The sequence below is a fragment of the Rhinatrema bivittatum genome, chromosome 3, assembly GCF_901001135.1.
Source record: "Rhinatrema bivittatum chromosome 3, aRhiBiv1.1, whole genome shotgun sequence".
NCBI lineage: Eukaryota > Metazoa > Chordata > Amphibia > Gymnophiona > Rhinatrematidae > Rhinatrema > Rhinatrema bivittatum.
Window position 1 is genome coordinate 374,270,045 of NC_042617.1, and position 19,167 is coordinate 374,289,211.

Sequence of the window (19,167 nt, forward strand, 5' to 3'; positions counted from 1 at the left end):
TCCTGCATGCCTGCTTCCTTCCAGCATTCCAGTTCCTGTGTTCCTGCTTGCTCCTGCCTCTGTTCCTGTGTTCCTGCTCCCGAGGTTCCACCTCCTGTCTTCGGTTGTCTCCTCGGCTCTGACCTCGGCTTGGTATCCCGATTCTCCTGTCTTCTGCCCTTCCTGACCTTGGCAGTGTTCTGTGGTTCTTGCTTGTCTTCAGCCTGCCCCGACTTCTGGCCTGGTTTACCGTACTGCACCGTTGCTGCCTGCCTCGACTCCTGGATTGTCTCTGTTCCTCCGGATCTCCGCCAGCCTTGACTCAGACCATCCACTGGACACTTTCGGCCAGGAGACCCTTGCCTATGTTCTGTCGGCCCCGGCACCCAAGGGCTCAACCTGCGGGGAACGAGGGCTGGTAAAGGTGAAGCTCCAGTCCGGTCTCCTGGTCTTGTTCCGCCTCCCAACCAAGAATACCATTAGAGGGCCTTCCCTCGGTGGATCCATCTGCTCTCAGATGGATCAAGGGTCCACTAACACACAGTTTCCACAGTTCACCCAGGTAAGGGATAGGACTTCCTTACCCGCTTAGTTAACAGCCTCCCTTTTATCCTTTTAGCACCCCCCTGACAATCCTAGAATTTTTTATTTTACTACTTCCTTGCCATCCACAGCAGTAGTAAAGTTACGTGGCAGGGGACCCCAGCGCGCATTGTGAATGTTAAAATCCCAGAATGCCCATGTCCTGCCCAGCCATGCCTACATCCCGCCCCTTTTTTTTGCAACTTATTTGTGCACATACTGGAAGACATGGTATACTGGGGCACCTTTTAAAATCTGCGCAGTACGTGCCAGCTGGACATACTTTCATATCTCCCGGTTTTGGTGCGCTGGGCTTTTAAAAATTACCCCCTATTGTTTATAGTTACTATCCTTAGTCTTTATCATGCATTGACTTTCTAAGGTGCCATGTAAAAAACAAAATTATTAAATGTCCTTGAAACCATCACACTTGTTCTTTGCTATTTTCTATTTCTTCTCATACTAAATCTCACTATATATTTAGCAGAAATGGCATGAAAAATGGATCTTGTCTGGAGGCAAGGGAATGGACTAAGGGATATCTGTATGATTTTATCACAGTATAATAAATATTACAATAAATGTTTTTGATGTCAGAAAATATAAATCATTGGCAATTTAAACATTATTAGAAAACTTCAAAGTTCTACATCAAAGAGTATTTGCATTCTTAACTCAATTATAGAAACCGGAACTATGAAGATATATTATCTTATCAGGAGAAAAGTAGCAACTTCTTTTATCAGCATATTTAGAGTTCGCAGGTTAAAGGGAAAAAAGAATACGTCAGCATAAGGAACTAGAGTGCAATATGTTTTATTGAATGAAACCATCTATCCACTGTTTACACAATGAAGAAACCAAATATTGAAGATTTCTACAAAATTCATATATACTACATCGTGACACTTTAAAATATAAATATGAAACTATTTTTAATGTAATCATCCATTATTTCTTTCCTGCTTAGAAAGGATTCTACGCTTCTGTGCGTAGTGAACATCCACATAGACTGCTTTAAAGAAAGATACCAGTGATAGATACCCAGAAGAGATAAATTTCAGTAAATGTTCTTATGAAATGTCTCTGTATTTCATCAATTTTTCTTCTATGGCCTGCAAGATAAATGATAAAAGTTCATTAATGGCATTTCAGATAAAGATTTTAAAATTGTAACATTTCTTAAATAACTTCATCTTTGCAGGGTAAACCTATGCATTTATTGGAGAAATTACTTACCTGATAATTTCGTTTTCCTTAGTGTAGACAGATGGACTCAGGACCAATGGGTATAGTGTGCTCCTGAAAGCAGTTGGAGATGGAGTCAGATTTCAATCTGATGTCAGCACTACATATACCCCTGCAGGAAGTTCTGCTCTTCAGTATTCTCCTCGAAAAGCAAGTGTGGATATATGTGTGCTTGAATAACTTGATTAACTTGGTTAACTTGATTAATTTGAACTGGTTGACGTGAATTTTAGCTGGAGACTGCCAGTGCACTCAACCGACAAATGCCGACACCCGGTAACTATGGGTGTCCTAACTAGAGGTAAAGCGTGGCTTACCCGTGCTTGTCTTGCTCTCAGGGATTGTCACCCGAGGTTTCCGTATTCTGAGGCAGCCGTGGGTGGGATATTGAGTCCATCTGTCTACACTAAGGAAAACAAAATTATCAGGTAACTAATTTCTCCATTTCCGAGCGTGTAGAAGATGGACTCAGGACCAATGGGATGTACAAAAGCTACTCCCGAACCGGGTGGGAGGCTGCCCGTGGCCCACTTAGTACTGTCCTTGCAAATGTTGTGTCCTCCCGGGCCTGAACATCCAGGCGGTAGAACCTCGAGAAGGTGTGAATGGAGGTCCATGTCGCCGCCCTACAGATCTCGGCGGGTGACAGCATCTTGGTTTCTGCCCAGGACACTGCCTGGGTTCTGGTGGAATGGGCCTTGACTTGTAGAGGTGGAGGCTTGCCTGCCACTATGTAGGCCACCCTGATTACTTTTTCGATCCAGCGGGCTATGGTTACCCGCGAGCCCGCTTCTCCTTGTTTCTTCCCACTGTGAAGGATGAATAGGTGGTCGGTCTTTCGAACGGATTTCGATCTTTCCAGGTATCGGACTAGGAGTCTGCCGACGATAAGATGGAGAAGGAGGCGTAAGTCTTCCGAGTCCTTATGCTCGTCTGGAGATGGCAGCGAGATGGTTTGGTTTAGGTGGAAATGAGAAACCACCTTTGGAGGGAAAGAGGGGACAGTGCATAGCTGTATGGATCCCGGTGTGAATCTGAGGAATGGTTCCCAATAGGATAGTGGTGCAATGTGATGCAATGTACACCGGTGTGAAGGTTTACACCAACATCGGCTTAGAAAAGTAAGTAAGTAAGTAAGTAAATAAATAACTAAATAGTGCGTGAAGTTCAGAGATGCGATGGGCTGAACATATTGCCACTAGGAATGCAGTCTTCAAGGTCAGGAGCCGTAGGGACATACCGCATGAAGGTCTAAAAGAAGTTCCCGCTAGGAAGTTGAGTACTAGATTGAGATTCCATAGGGGTACCGACCACTTTAGTGGTGGTCAGATTTGCTTGACCCCTCTCAGGAAGTGGAAGACATCTGGATGGGAAGATAGACTGATGCCGTCCACTTTGGTTCTGAAGCAGGCCAACGCGGCCAGTTGAACCTTGATGGAGTTCAGAGACAACCCCTTCTTTAAGCCGTCCTGCAGAAATTCTAGGATCATGGGAATTTTGACTGTCCGCAGAAGGATGCCATGGTCTTCACACCAGGCTTCGAATATTCTCCATATTCGTATGTAAGTTAAAGATGTGGAAAACTTGCATGCTCGGAGCAAGGTGTCAATCACTGCCCTCGAGTTTCCGCTCTTCTTCAGGAGAGTCCTCTCAATGGCCAGAGGGTAAGCGAGAATCGAGTAGGGTCTTCGTGAAGGATCGGTCCTTGCTGGAGCAGGTCCCTGTGTAGAGGTAGACACAGAGGGTTCCCCTTCAGAAGTCTTCACATGTCTGTGTACCATGGCCTTCTTGGCCAGTCCGGGGCCACTAGAAGTACTAGCCCTCTGTGGTGTTCTATCTTGCGGATGATACCGCCCAGTAGTGGCCATGGAGGAAAGGTGTACAGCAGGTCTTCCTGTGGCTAGGTCTGGACGACGGCGTTGATCCCCTGGATTGTGGTTCTCGTCTGCGGCTGAAGAACTTGGGGACGGGTGTTGGACCAGATTGCCAGAAGATCCATGGCTGGAGCTCCCCAACGGTCTATTATTAACTGGAAGGCTGTGGTTGACAGTCTCTACTCCCCTGGGTCTAGACTATCCCTGTGGAAATAATCCGCAGTGACGTTGTCTTTTCCCGCGATGTGGGCGGCCAAGATCCCTTGTAGGTGTGCTTCCGCCCATGCCATTGGGGGGGGGGGGGGGGGCAATTCCAGGGACACCTGTTGGCTTTTGGTTCCTCCCTGTCGATTTATGTAGGCCACTGTTGTGGCGTTGTCCAACATGAATCTGACCGCTTCTCCTCTGAGTCTGTGATTGAATCGTAGGCAGGCTAGTCTGACTGCCCGGGCTTCCAGACGGTTGATGTTCCATCCCAACTCTTCCTTGTCCCATTGTCCCTGGGCCATCAGTTCCTGACAGCCCAGCAATCCACCCTCGTAGGCTTGCATCCGTGGTGAGCAAGACCCAGGTCGGTGGGGATAGTTTTACTCCCTTGCTCAGGTGGTCTTCTTGTAGCCACCATAGGAGCTGGATCTGTACCTTTGCCGGTAACTGGAGGGTTCCATCGTGACAGTAGGGAACGTTGTAGTGGTCGCATGTGGGCCCTTGCCCATGGTGCGACTTCTAGGGTTGATGTCATGAGTCCGAGGACTTGGAGGTAGTCTCATACCGTGGGGCGAGCACCGTTCAATAGTTTTCTCAACTGGTCCATCAATTTCCTTCTCCTTGTAGAGGGAAGAATGACCTTGCCCTGTTGGGTGTCGAACTGGACTCCCAGGTATTCCAGAGATTGGGAGGGCTGCAGACAGCTCTTGGTTGCGTTGACGACCAATCTGAGGTTCTCCAGGAAATTCTTGACTCTGGTGGTCGTCTGATGACTTTTCTCTGGAGATTTTGCCCTGATCAGCCAATCGTCCAGATATGCATGAATGAGGATTCCTTCTTTCCTCAGTGTCGCCACCACTACGACCATCATTTTGGTGAACATCCGAGGGGCTGTAGCTAGCCCAAAGGGTAGCGCTTGGAACTGGTAGTGATGGTCCAGGATCGTGAAGCATAGGAAGCGCTGATGATCCAGGATGTGCAGATAGGCTTCTGACAGGTCCAGGGAGGTCAGAAATTCTCCCGGCTGTACCACCCTTATGACCGAGTGTAGGGTTTCCATGCAGAAGTGTGGTACCCTCAGGTAGCGGTTGACCAACCTGAGGTCCAGGATGGGCCGGTAAGTTCCCTCTTTCTTGGGGACGATAAAATAGATGGAATAGTGTCCAGTATTTCATTGGTGCGTGGGCACCGGTGTTATAGCCTTTAAGGTGAGCAATTTGCTTAGTGTTGTTTCCACTGCCGTCCTCTTGGAAGGGGAATGGCAAGAAGATTTCACAATTTTGTCTGGAGGGATGCAGTGGAAGTCCAGAAAGTATCCCTGTCGAATGATGGTTAGGACCCACTTGTCCGACGTTATCTCAACCCATCTTTGGTAGAATCGGGCAAGCCTTCCCCGTATGGCTTTTTCCTGTGGATGGGTCTGTTGATTTTCATTGTGGGATGCGGCTGGGGCCTGGACCTGAGCCGGCTCCCCTTTTGTTGTGTTTGTTCTGAAAGGACTGGCCCCTGCCTGCAGGGCGAGGTGCTTGGTATGTATTCTTGTATGGTCTGAAACGCTGTGATCCTCTGACCCTGGATGTTTGGGGAGAGGGGCATTGGCTTCTCTTGATCTTGTCCTCCGGTAGCCGAGGTACTGGGGATTTGCCACATTTGTTGGCTAACTTCTCCAGTTCACTTCCGAACAGGAGGGTTGCTTTAAACTGCATTCTCGTGAGTTTCGTTTTGAAAGTCGCGTCGGCTGACCAGCTTCAGAGCCAGAGTTGCCTTCTGGCTGCCACAATGGATGAGACGCTTCTGGCTGTAGTGAGCACCAGGTCGGAAGTCGCATCCATGAGAAAGGATATTGCTGGTTCTAATGTTTCGATGGGCGCGGTGGTGTTCCTGGCCATTGACAAGCATGCGGGTGTCACCACGGCACAGCAGGCAGCGATCTGTAGAGTCATAGCTGCTGCATCAAATGACTGTTTAAGGATGGATTCCTAACGTCTGTCTTGGGCATCCTTGAGTGCCGATCCTCCTTCAACTGGAATGGTAGTTCGCTTTGTGACAGCGCAGACCATGGCGTCCACTATGGGAAACACCAGGAGTTCTTTGGCTGAGGGTTCCAGTGGATATAGGGCTTCTAGGGCCCGTCCTCCCTTGAAACTGGCCTCCGGAGCATTCCATTCCAGGTCGATCGGTTGCTGTATGACTTGCAGCAATGGGAAATGTTGACGGAGCCCGACCAGAAGAGGGTTTGTCTTTGGCTCAGCTGTGGAGCTTGTGCCTGGGATGGCCAGCTCCTTCAGGCTCAGGGACACGAGGTCTGGTAGTTCGTCTTTGGAGAAGAAACGCATCATGGTTTGGTATGGTTCCGTTCCTGGAGGGATTTCCCCTTCCTCCAGGGAGTCTTGGTCTTCCTCCGAGGTGCCGTGTCCCCTAAGGTTAGGCTTTTGTCTGGGGGAGGCATGTCTCTGGGAGGCCGAGAAGGGCCTGGGAGGTTTGGGTCCTGTAGTGGAGGCTGTGGCTGTGTCACCGGTGGTGCTGATTGCACCTGGACGAAGGTTTGCAGACCTTTAAAGAATTCCACCCAGGGAAAGGTTCCTGGGTCTATATTGAACCCAGCGGCATTCCCCGAGGGCCCCGTCTGGAGGGCCGAGCTGGGGATAGAGAGCTCCAGGGTGCTATCGGTGGATCCGGATTCCTGTACTGGCTGGGGGGGGGGGCCCTTGCCCTGGTTCTCCCAGAGCCGTCTCGGCATTGTAGGCACAGGGCAGTAGCCTCTTCATGCTGCGCAGCTCTTATGTGGCAGGTTGGACAGAGGGCTTGTGCTTTGGCTTTCTTAGCCGGTGGTGCCATGGTTTGTGTGCGTAGGGGCGTTCAAACCCGGTCCGTGCGTTTATATGCATGCGCCGACCTGTGCGGCTATCCAAGCCGTGGTGACCAGAGACATAAGAAAGTTTTCTACCTTACCTTGTCTCAGTGCTTCCTGGTCTCATGCCGGGCGGTCTCTGGCTGTGGGGGGAGAGGGCAATATCTTCACCGCCGCGCTCGTTCTTGCACCCGCTGCCTCTCAGCCGCTCCCTCCTGGAGGCTAAGTCCATGCCGGGAACCGGCTGCCCTACCGAGGCTTGCCTCTAAGGGATCTCGGAAATCACCTCAGGAATTCTCGACTGGGGGAGGGACCCTTAGGTATCACCGCAGGAGAGCGGGGCTAGTCTTGTAGAGGTAAGATTTTCTTTCTTCTTTTGGTTTGGATTTCCTAACGCTGAGCAAGCGTGTGTAGAGTCCCAAACTGCTAAGGAGACGGACAAATACTGAAGAGCAGAGCTTCCTGCAGGGGTATATGTAGTGCTGGCATCAGATTGAAATCTGACTCCGTCTCCAACTGCTAGGAGCACACTATACCCATTGGTCCTGAGTCCATCTGCTACACACTCTAGGAAATCAGAGATTAATGATGTCTGCAGGGCAGAGTAACCAGTACAGATATATAAATTCTGAATAAACCTAAGGTATTTCTACCTACTGGATGAAATATATCTTCGTAAATATCAGCAAGCACAGTTACCATATTTATTACAACTAATTAAGAATGTAAGTACATAAGAAATTGACATGCTGGGCCAGATAAAGGGTCCATCATGCCCAGCTAAAGTGTGAAATTTGAGGGTACTCGAAATTATGGAGACTGGGAGTGTCAGTGAAGGAGATGGAGAAATTAGACCTAGGAGGAGTCCTCAGGCGGATCCTAGGTCTGCAAGTTTCCCGGACAGATAGGACAGGAGGGAACGGCATTGGCCAGGTTGCCCACAGTACATACAGATGCCTAATCTTTGCGATAACGCCTCTCCTTGGCTGTTAGGTGGCTGCAGCCTAATTGCATAGGTTCTTCCTCCTCAATACTGGGTAAGGAAGTGATCTGAGTAACTGGTGCTGGACGAGAGCGTGGAATTCCTGGAGTCACCCTCTTAGGACCCTTTACTTCTTGGGACCGCTCAAGCAGACGATGGGCAATTCGTCCCGCAAGATCGATGAGGGAGTCCAAGGTGTTAGGGAGCTCACGGGCTGCTAATTCGTCTTTTATGCAAAAGTTGAGACCTTCCAGAAAGATAGTCCGTAGACAACCCATTTCCCAATGTAATTCAGAGGCCAAGATTTTAAACTCAATAACAAAGTCAGTTAGAGGTTTGGTACCTGTAATTATTTATTTTTTTTATTTATTTAAAATGTTTTATATACCGCATAATAAGACATGTGTCTGTCCGTCTAGGCGGTTTACAAGAATACATTCATAATAGAAGTGCAGATCCAGCGACGGTCTTACGAGCGGGGTCATCAAACATAGAACGAAAGAGAGTAAGGAAGCCCCGTCAGATCACTGAGGATTGGATCATTACGCTCCCAGAGAGGAGAAGCCCAGGCCAGGGCTTTCCCATCTAAAAGAGACAGGATATACGTAGTTTTGGACACTACGTCTGGAAAGTAGGTAGGCTGTAAGGAGAAGTGCATACAGCAATGATTCAGGAAGCCTCTGCATAATAAGGGGTCACCTGTAAAACGAGTGGGTGCAGGCAAGGGCACAGAAAGTATTACAGGCCCCGTAGGTGAAGAGGCAGTAGCCTTGTCAGGTAGAGATGCAGCATTCAGCCGAGAACTTAGCTGATTGAAGGCATTAGCCAGAGTCTCTAGTGCCCGTTCTGTTCAGCCAGACACTGGGCCAGGCCGGAGATTGCCTGGAATGCTGAGACCTGAGCCAGGTCCAGTAGTTAGCAATCTGTTATGTTTTTGTAAGAATGTGAACCCTGGGCTGAGATGAGAGGTGTCTCCGCCCACCGTCAGCAGGCGTAGTCTCGGTGGCGTGGGACACAGCTATAGGTAGAGACTTTATTATGAAGGAAGGAAAAAGTAATGTCCATAGAGCTGGAGCTATAATAGTACAGTTCTAAGCAATGGGGAATACCCAGAGCTATGCCACAAATGAGAAGATCCGGTAGTGGCCCGCAGAGCGGGGTAGGCTGGGGATCTCCTCTGATGAGTGTAGGCACCTCAGGAATACAGATCTGGTAGTGGCCCGTGGAGTGGGGTATGCCAAGGATGTCTGTACAGTAGATGTTGAAGGAACTGGTAGAGATGCCGGAACCCGGAAGTGGCTCCGTAGTGATGATACAAAGCTCTGCAGCGCAGGAAATGCTGAATAACATAGTGGAGGAAAGGCGGCAGTGGCCCGAGGCTCGGGGTACATCGCGAAGAATCCTCAAACAGTTAGTAATGTAGAAGTCGGTTGAGGTACTCACAGAGATGATTCCAGAAGAGAGAGAGACCTGAGAAGCAGGTCTGGTAGCAGTCAGGCAGGAAGGCCCTCCGAAGAGCAGATAGCCAGTAACGCAGGGTAGTCCCCGAGGAGTGGGTACTCAGAGCATCAGATGCCAAGACACAAATCAGGAACAGGAAGTCCTCGAAGGAGGTGGATTCAGCAAGAGGGAATTCCTTGCTAACTCATAGAAGGCAAGGGCCGGTCAGGTTAAATACCATATCAGATTGACATAATCGGGAGGGGATGCCCCCGAGGTTCCCTGCATGATGTGTACAAAGGAGGCCCTTGCACGCGCGCACCTAATTAATTCCAGATCCAAGATTGCGGTCGGCAGTGCCCCCGCTGCCCGGGAACGCCGGAGAGGTCGGTGGGGGTTAGCAGAGACCGCCATTCTTCCCAGACTTGATGGAGCAGGGAAAAAAAGAGGTTGCAGCCATCTGCGACCGACAGGTGTAACATGACCATTGTCTTACTTTATGAAATGTCCTGTATGTTTGTTTTATTAGATCCTAAGCTCTATAGAGCAGGGACTGCCTTTTTTGTTGTTTGAACAGTGCTATGTATGTCGTGTAGTGCCATAGAAATGTTTAGTAGTAGTAGTAGTAGTAGTAGAATAGACGCAGGCCAATATAAATTAAAAAAAAAAAGAATAGACGCAGGCCACGCTCTGGCAGGATATTCATGAACTTTTATTAATTCATAACAGAAAAGCAGTTCTGTATACCTTTGTAACTTATAAACAAATAAATATATCAACTTACAGTCTCTTGGTCAGGCCTTTCCTAAGCTTCCACCTTTCCCCGGGGCCTCCTGTTCCCTGTTGGGCCTGGTTAGAAATGCATCTTCCTATGGGCCTCCTCCCAGATCAGAATTCCCTGTTGTCTGGGGCTTAAGGTGGAGCAGATCACATCTCTGAATCCAATACCTTAAGGTACTCTGGGGTTTTCTTGTGTATAACCTTTCACAGTGTATAAATCTGCTTTGAAAATTCTGGCTGAAGTATGCAGGTAAAAAGTACTCATTAATGTTAACCTATGTGAGCTGTTTGAAAATTATCCTCAGAAAGACTGAAGGAGATAAAGATGTACCCTTCTACAGGAAAGAAAGGAAATATGATATAGACATTACAATGTCTCGTAAGCTTCAATAGTGTATCAGAACACTGTATTTTTCCATTGCCTGAAAAGCTCCAGGAGAAGAGGTCATCAATTAAAGTTGAAAGGAGGAAGGCTTAAAAGGAATGTGAAAAAATGCTTTTTTATTGAAATGGTTGTAGACACCTGGAAAAAACGTTCAGTGGTGGTGAAAGGATATAAAATAGTGTAAGAATTCAAGCATGCAGACAATGGATACAAAGGGACTTCAGTGATAGGAGGAGAGAGAAGATAACACATCAATAAAAAGCTCTGACACAGTAGGCAACACAAGTTGGCAAACTAGTTGGACGAAATGGTTCTTTAATGTCGACATCTTCGCTCTTTCTCTTTAACCAGTAACAAGAGAAGTAGCTTTTGTTGGCAAAGTAGACCCTTGGGCCAAGTGGGATTTGGTGCTACCTGTGGGAAGGAGTCCTACAGGTCCCTACCATGGCAGGTGGAACTAACTGTAGCTATGGCCCAACTGTAGCTTCGCTAATACCAGCCCACGTTCCCCTTAGGTTGAGCCTTTGGGTGTCAGGGTCGGCTGTTCTTTAGCGTGATTTCCTGTAAAGAGTGGTAGTGATGTTATAGGTGCAGGACAGGTCTGAAAGAGAAACTAGGTAGAGGTTAGGTCCAAGAGGCAAGATCCGATGGTAATCAGTGGTAGGTGGCCCCAGAGTGAGGTGTTATCCAGCTGAGGAATGAGGTCCAAGAGAGTGGATGGAAGATCGTGATCCAGACTGAGGTCTGTGGCAGGTGGCCCTGCTGAGAGATGAGGTCCAAGCAAGTAGATGGAGGATCATGGTCCAGACTGAGATCTGTGGCAGGTAGTCCTGTTGAGAGATGAGGTTCAAGTGAGTGGATGAAGGATCATGATCCAGACTAGGGTCTGTGGCAGTTGGCACTGTTAAGAGATGAGGTCCAAGCGAGCGAATGGAGGATTGGGATCCAGACTGAAGTATGTGGCAGGCGGCTATGGTCAGAGTCGTTATCCAGGCAGTAGTCAAGGCAGGAGGCTATGGTCAGAGTTGGTATCCAGGCAATTGTCAGAGACAGGCGGAAGTCAGCAGAGCCAAGGGTCAAACCAGAAATCCAAGAAGAAACACTGAAGGAGACGAAGGGCCACAGAAGAGATGCTGAAGGAAGACACCAGGTAGACCACGCAGGAGAAGACTTACCACAGGGAATACAAGACCAGGAAGCCAGCACATGAATGCAGGAACACAAAGACAAGGCATAACAACCACGAGCTAGAACTCAGAAACACAGAGTGTTAACTAGCACTACCAAGCGGTAGTCGACCTATTGCCAAGGCACTGGAGCCAGTTTATATAGGCTATATAGATGATGTGATCAGAGAGCACCATTCCCTGAATCCCGCCACTGGCCCTTTAAAAGAGAGAGAGAGATGGGCACACACGCACCTAGGGAACGGCTGGAGAAGGAGGTGTTGGAAGCAGGCCTGAGTAAGAGGAAAAATAAATTGAGCTAAGGAGGTGGCTGAAAACTAAGGGCAAAAAGAACAGCTTTCAAGAAGTATAAGGGTTTCCCCCCAAAAAAAGGAACATAAGGAAGAATACCTGGTGAAACTGAAGTAGACAAAGAAAGAAATCAGGAAAGCAAAAGGTCAAGCGAAAGAAAGGATTGCCAAAGAGGTAAAGCAAGATGACAAAACATTTTTCAGATATATCAGAGAAAGAAGGAAGGCCCCCGAGTGGTACAATAAAATTGAAAGGTGACAAGAAGCACTGTGTGGAGAGAGATGAAGAAATGGTGGAAATATTAAACAAATTCTTCAATCTGGTGTTCACTAAAGACAACCCTGGAGAAGGAACATTGCTGGTTGACAGACTCATAGATGGGGTCAAAACTTTGTTTACAGAAGAGATTGTATAGGAAGAGCTAGATAAACTGAAAGTAGTCAAAGCCTTGGGGTCAGATAAGGCTCATCCCAGGATACTGAGGGAGCTCAGAGATGTGCTGGAAGGTCTGCAGAATGACCTGCTCATTTGATCCCTGGAAACGGGAGTGGTGCTGCGGGATTGGAGAAGAGCGATGTCGGTCCCACTTCACAAGAGTGGCAGTAGAGAGGAGGCTAGACACTACAGGTCAGTTAGCCTGACATTGGTGGTTGGAAAATTAATGGAGATTCTGCTTAAGGAAAGGATAGTGAACTATTTACAGTCAGGTGGATTGCAAGACCCAAGGCACCATGGATTCACCAGGGGAAAGTCATGTCAGACACATCTAATAGATTTTTTGATTGGGTGACTAGAGAATTGGATCAAGGAAGAGCACTTGATGTGATCTATTTGGATTTCAGCAAAGCTTTTGATACAGTCCCACATAGGAGGTTTGTGAATAAAATGAGAAGCTTGGGAGTGAGTGCCAAGTGGCATGGATTACAATCTGGTTGATGGATAGAAGACAGAGTGTAATGGTTAATGAAACCTACTCTAAAGAGAGAAAAATAAGTGGAGTGCCATGGGTATCAGTGTTGGGACTGGTTCTGTTCAATATCTCTGTGAATGACATTGCAGAAGGATTATAAGGTAAAGTTTGCCTATTTGCAGATGATATTAAGATCTGTAACAGTGTGTACATACTGGAAGGAGTAGAGAGAATTACTGAGATGACTGAAGGGGATATGATAGATGTCTACAGAATCATGAAAGGACTTGAACAAGTTAATGTAAATCAGTTATTTACTTTCTCAGATAATAGAAGGACTATGGGGCACTCCATAAAGTTAGCAAGTAGCTCATTTAAAACAAATCAAAGAAAATAATTTTTCACTCAGCACATAGTAAAGCTCTGGAATTCACTGCCAGAGGATGTGGTAACAGCAATTAGTGTAACTGGGTTTTAAAAAGTTTTGGATAAGTTCCTAGAGGAAAACTCCATAAACTACGATCACAGTAATTTTTTTTTTTTTTAATTTTATTTAGCTTTTTATTTTATTTTTTTAGTACTTGCCAGATACTTGTGACTTGGATTGGCCACTGTTAGAAGTAGGATCCTGGGCTTGATGGACCCTTGGTCTGACCCAGTATGGCATATCTTATGTTCTTATGTTCTTATGTAAGAAAGCTTGAATAGTTGTTGAAGTTATAGCAGCTGGGATTCAATGTCAAGAAATGAAGAATCATTCATCTGGGTTGCGGTAATCCAAAAGAGCTGTTTGTGATCAGAGTGACAGATTGTTGTGCATGGACCAAGAGAGAGACCTTGGGGTGATAGTGTCTGGCGATCTGAAGACGGTGAAGCCATGTGACAAGGCCATAGCTAAAACCAGAAGAATGCTGGGTTGCATAGAGATAGGAATAACCAGTATTAAAAAGGAGGCAATAATCCCCTTGTACAGGTCCTTCATGAGGTCTCACCTGGAGTACTGCATTCAGTTCTGGAGACCGTATTTCAAAATGGATAGAGACAGGATGGAGGCGGTCTTGAGAAGAGTGACCAAAATAACATGGGGTCTTCATTGGAAGACTTACGAGGAGAGGCTTAAATATTGAATATGTATACCCTGGAAGAGAGGAGGTGCAGGGGAGATATGATACAGACCTTCAGATTCCTGAAAGGTTTTAATAATGCATGAACTTTGAACCTTTTTCACTGGAAAGGAAACAGTAGAACTGGGGGTCACAAAATGAAACTTCAGGGAAATGACTCAGAGCCAATGTCAGAAAATATTTCTTCACGGAGAAGGTGCTGGATGCCTGGAATGCGCTTCTGGAGGAGGAGATGAAGACAAAAGCAGTCAAAGAATTCAAAGGGGCATGGGATAAACACTGGGGGTTCCTAAAGGCTAGAGGACAGAAATGAAGAAAAGGGTGCCTGGGGGTAACCTGCTCGGTGCAACAGGTACTACCTTTAGCAGAACATGTGGATTTCTACCCTCAACCAATAAGCCTCGATACTTTTGATGCAACTGCAACATCACTCTCCGGTTTGATGGCAAAGGGTCAAAAAGAGGAATTGTATTCAGATGGTAACCAGCACGGGCCACAACTTTTACAGTCTGGGGTACTGATATGCAGACATAAGGGGAAAAGCACAGGACTGCTTCTCTGGCAAAGTCCAAAAGCAAAGCAAGTTAAGCAGCATTGCCTGAATTTTCAAGTAGGCTCCTCACCCATTAAAATTGTCGCTTGCAGTAATTTTTTATGGGCTTGATAGTTGTTAATTTTTTATTGTAAATCTTACTACCCATATCATAAGACTTGGGTTACCCTTAAGAGAAACCTGGGGGTAACCTGCACAGCATGGCAGATATCATAAGAAGCTTGCTGGGCAGAGTGAATGGACCATTTGGTCCTTTTCTGCTGTCATTACTATGTGACTCAGGTGAAGGCCTATCTCCCCAATGATCAGGCCCAAAACATTGTGGCTATAGCAGGAAAGATAATTCAGAGTCAGCAGGCATCAGCATAATCCATGCTGAGAATGCTAAATGTTCATGTAATTCCGCTGACACATATTCATACGAGACAAACTCAATGGATATTGAAGTCTCAGTGGAATTTTGCTATGCAGAGACTTTAAGACTACATCTGGATTATGGAAGGGCTGACAATATTTGTTTTGGTGGTCCTCCCATTTCAATTTGGCCAAGTGTCTTCCCTTTCAATTTTCTTCTCATCAAGTTCTACTCACCGGTGGGGGGGGGGGGGGAGGGGAGGAGGGAGAACTATCTGAGGAGAATCGCTGCTGTTTCCTGCTTCGTCTCCTGCTTGCTGCCTGTGCTCCTTACTTCTCCCCCCTTGCACCTCTGAACACTGTGATGATGACATCAGAAGGGTCCAGTCATTGCCTATTTTACAGCTTGGTGTGCAGCATTCGAATGGGAGTGAACTAATCTGAGGATAATTGCTGCTGTTTCCTACTTTGTTTCATGCTTGCCTCCTGTGCTCCTCACTTCCTCCCTCTTATCCCCAGACACAGTGGTGACATCATCAGAAGGGGTGGGCATTGCCTATTTTAGAGCTGGGCATGCAGTGCAGAGGCAAAGCCGTGCCCCAAAAGGGCAAACCTCTAGGTCAGAACTTTTCAGTGGAATCTGTGTGACTTTGTGAATATTTTGTAACTGCTCTCTTCTGCAGTACAGTTCCTGTTTGTATTTTCTTTTTATGCACCACTGTTTTAATGTAAACCAGCATAATGTGATTTTATCATGAATGCCGGTATATAAAAACCTTAAATAAATAAATAAATAAATAAATAAATATCTCTCCTCTTTTCTATTTCAGAATGCTCAATGGGGAAAAGGTGGAAAGGAACAGTAAGACTTGTCCCTGCTGGGTCTTGTCTCCCTCCCAATATGACCCAATTGACATTCCATGAATCTTTCAACTCCAAAATTTGCAGTAATCCAGGACATCTTGTGACATTTCTATTTCTTTCAGACCTGACTTGTGTACACCTTCCTGAGATGGGAGGACTCTGGTTTTGGCAGATTCTTTGGAGGGTGCTCCAGGAGGTATTGCAAGTACTTCCCAAAGTGCCCACAGCTTCTCTATCTCCTTTGGAGATAGAGAAGCTGTGGGCACTTTCTATTTGGAAAGTCTGAATGTACCCACCAATAACAAAGTCATTTTACCTTCCAGTTAAAGAAAGTAGAGAAGAGAGTGTTGATAGTAACAAGCCCAATTCATCATCTGATAGCTTAGATATGTCCACTATATTGCTAGATTCTCAGACCATTATAGAATCTCGAGCTACTTTATTAGTGGTTTTTGCATTAGAACATGATAAAGAATGGACTTTGAAATTATTTTTTTGCTGTAAAAGTAGACTGACTACTTTATGACAGATTCTTTGGAGGGTGCTTCTTTTGTTTCCTGATGTGGCTAACGTTACCCATGCAAGACAGAAATTGTTTTTATCAATGAGACAGAAAGTGCCTCATATGTATTAAAATTTACATGTAAATGTCTTATTGGGTTAGACAACACCAAATATAAATTTTATGTCCCAACTCAGCTTGAAGATGTTTTACAAAATAGGAGTACTACCATTGTAAATTATGCTTGAATCAGCTACCTGTTGTTTTGTATTCTGTTTTAATTAAATTGCTATTCTCTGATGATTTTCCTTTGAATATTGACTTCTGGTATGCCCCCCAGTTTTGTAGCCTCTTATTATTGTGTGATCTTTTCTTTTTTTTTTTCTTTACTATTATTTTATTTCCTGGAAATAGATTGATTGCTCAATATTACTGGATGTCAAGATATTTTGACTGTATTTGATAAAAAAATGTTATAAAAATGTTATAAAAAGTAAAAAAAAAAAAGTTATACTCACCAACTTGGGCTGGGGAGCTTAGTTAGAGGGCTACGAGCCAGGGACCCTTTCCCAAGAAAAAAATCATTAGACTAACTTCTGAGAGATGAGGGAAGTTCTGAATACTCTAAACGCCTTCAGGAATCAGGAGGTCAACAAAATAATCTTAGGGCAAGCAGGAAAGAAAGCAAAATTGCTTACCTTGTAATAGGTGTTATCCCAGGACAGCAGGATGTAGTCCTCACATATGGGTGACGTCATCCACGGAGCCCTTAAGCGGGAAAAACTTCTGGCAAGTTTCTAGAAGTTTTAAACTGGCTGCCTGAGGCTACTGAGCATGCCCGGCATGCCATGATATTTCCTGCCACAAGGGTCTCACTCCAGTCTTGTATGTAGCAATAAGCGTAAGCAAAATTATAAGAAGAAAGTCTGAGGCCCAACTCCGCGGGGTGGCGGGTGGGTTCCGTGAGGACTACATCCTGCTGTCCTGGGATAACACCTATTACAAGGTAAGCAATTTTGCTTTATCCCAGGACAAGCAGGATGCTAGTCCTCACATATGGGTGATTAGCAAGCTAGAGGCTGAGTCATTGTCCATGGAGGTAGCAGTGATGCTTTGTTGAAGAAAATGAGTCAGCCGAAGATCACAGCAGAGTGGATGTAGAAGGAGTTGGGATTAAGCTGGAAACAAGTTCTTTAAGACAGATTGTCCATAGGCTGAATCTTGTCGTCCTTCCTTGTCCAAACAATAATGAGCTGCAAAAGTGTGAAGAGAACTCCATGTTGCTGCTTTACAAATGTCAATGATTGGCACTGAACGAAAGTGTGCTACTGAGGTTGACATTGCTCTTACTGAGTGTGCCTTTACTCGCCCTTGGAGAGGAAGGCCTGCTTTTCCATAGCAAAATTGTATGCAGTCTGCTAACCAATTGGATAAAGTATGTTTACCCACTGCTTTACCTGGCTTATTTGGGTCATAAGAGACAAAAAGCTGATTGGATGTTCTGAGGGACGTAGTGCGATTCAAGTAATAGGACAACGCACGTTTGCAGTCCAAAGTGTGCAAAGCTCTTTCCCCCTGGTGAGAGTGAGGCCTTGGAAAGAATGTGGGTAAGACTATTGTTTGATTTAAATGGAATTCCGTAACTACCTTAGGAAGGAATTTTGGATGTGTTCGGAGAACCACTCTGTCATGGAGGAACTTTGTATAAGGTTCATATGTGACAAGTGCTTGTAACTCACTAACCCTTTTAGCTGATGTGATGGCTATGAGGAAAATAGTCTTCCATGTGAGAAATTTAAGATCACAGGAATCAATGGGTTCGAAAGGAGAACGCATTAATCCTGTTAAAACCAGATTCAGGTCCCATTGTGTAGCTGGAGGCCGAATTGGTGGATTAAGATGTGTTAGACCTCTCATGAATCTACTGACGAGAGGTTGTGTGGATATAGGTGCATCTCCTATCTTGTTATGGTAAGCGGAGATTGCACTCAAATGTACTCTGATTGACGATGTCTGAAGACCAGAGTTTGAAAGATGGTACAAATAATCTAGAAGAGTAGATGTGGGGCAAGTAAAAGGATCCGTATGATTTTGCTTGCACCAGAACGTGAACCGTTTCCATTTGAAAGAGTAATTTTTTCTTGTGGAAGGTTTGCGGGAAGCTATAAGCACTTGGGAAACATTTGTTGAAAGATTAAGTGGTTGTAAGATTAAGCTTTCAACATCCATGCTGTCAGGGATAGGAACTGAAGGTTGGGATGGCGCAACCGACCCTGATCCTGAGTAATGAGATTGGGAGCTACTCCCAGACGTATTGGATCCCTGACTGAAAGGTCTAGCAGTGTGGGAAACCATACCTGTCGAGGCCAATATGGGGCTATGAGTATCATGGACCCCTTGTCCTGTTGTAGCTTCACCAGTGTCTTGGTGATAAGCGGTATTGGAGGATATGCATATAGTAGGCCTGAGTTCCAAGGGCGAGCAAAGGCGTCCTTGGCTGGTTGGTGCTTCTGTTTGTGCAGAGAACAGAAGTTGGTCACCTTGTGGTTCAGGTGCGACGCAAAGAGGTCTGTTGTTGGCTGTCCCCAACGTTGGAATATTTTGGTCGCTATCGAGGGATTCAGAGACCACTCGTGTGGTTGGAACTGACGACTGAGTCGGTCTGCTAGCACATTTTGAATTCCTGCTAGATAAGTGGCCTGTAGCAATATTGAGTGATTCAAGGCCCAGTCCCAAATTTGCGCAGCTTCTTGACAAAGGAGATACGAGCCCGTACCTCCCTGTTTGTTGATGTACCACATGGCAACCGTATTGTCTGTTTGGATTAACACAGTCTTGTGTGAAAGACAGTCCTCGAACGCATGGAGCGCATAACGTATAGCTCGAAGTTCCAGAAAATTGATTTGATATGTGGCTTCGAGTTGTGTCCAAGTTCCTTGAGTTTGAAGAGAGTTTACATGAGCTCCCCATCCCAAGGTGGATGCATCTGTAGTTAATGTTATCTGAGGGATCGGCTTTTGGAAAGGCAGGCCCTTGCGTAAATTGTCCTTGATT

The 19,167-nt window shown here is 46.1% G+C and overlaps 1 protein-coding gene across 1 annotated transcript in view; it reads right to left on the reverse strand.

The window, feature by feature from the left end:
* Nucleotides 1–1,361: 1,361 nt before the first annotated feature.
* BCKDHB (branched chain keto acid dehydrogenase E1 subunit beta) overlaps nt 1,362–19,167 on the reverse strand; it is a 624,159-nt gene continuing 606,353 nt past the window's right edge. The window contains exon 11 of the mRNA XM_029595551.1: nt 1,362–1,676. The gene's annotated coding sequence lies outside the window, so the exon portion shown is untranslated. The remainder of the gene's footprint in view (nt 1,677–19,167) is intronic.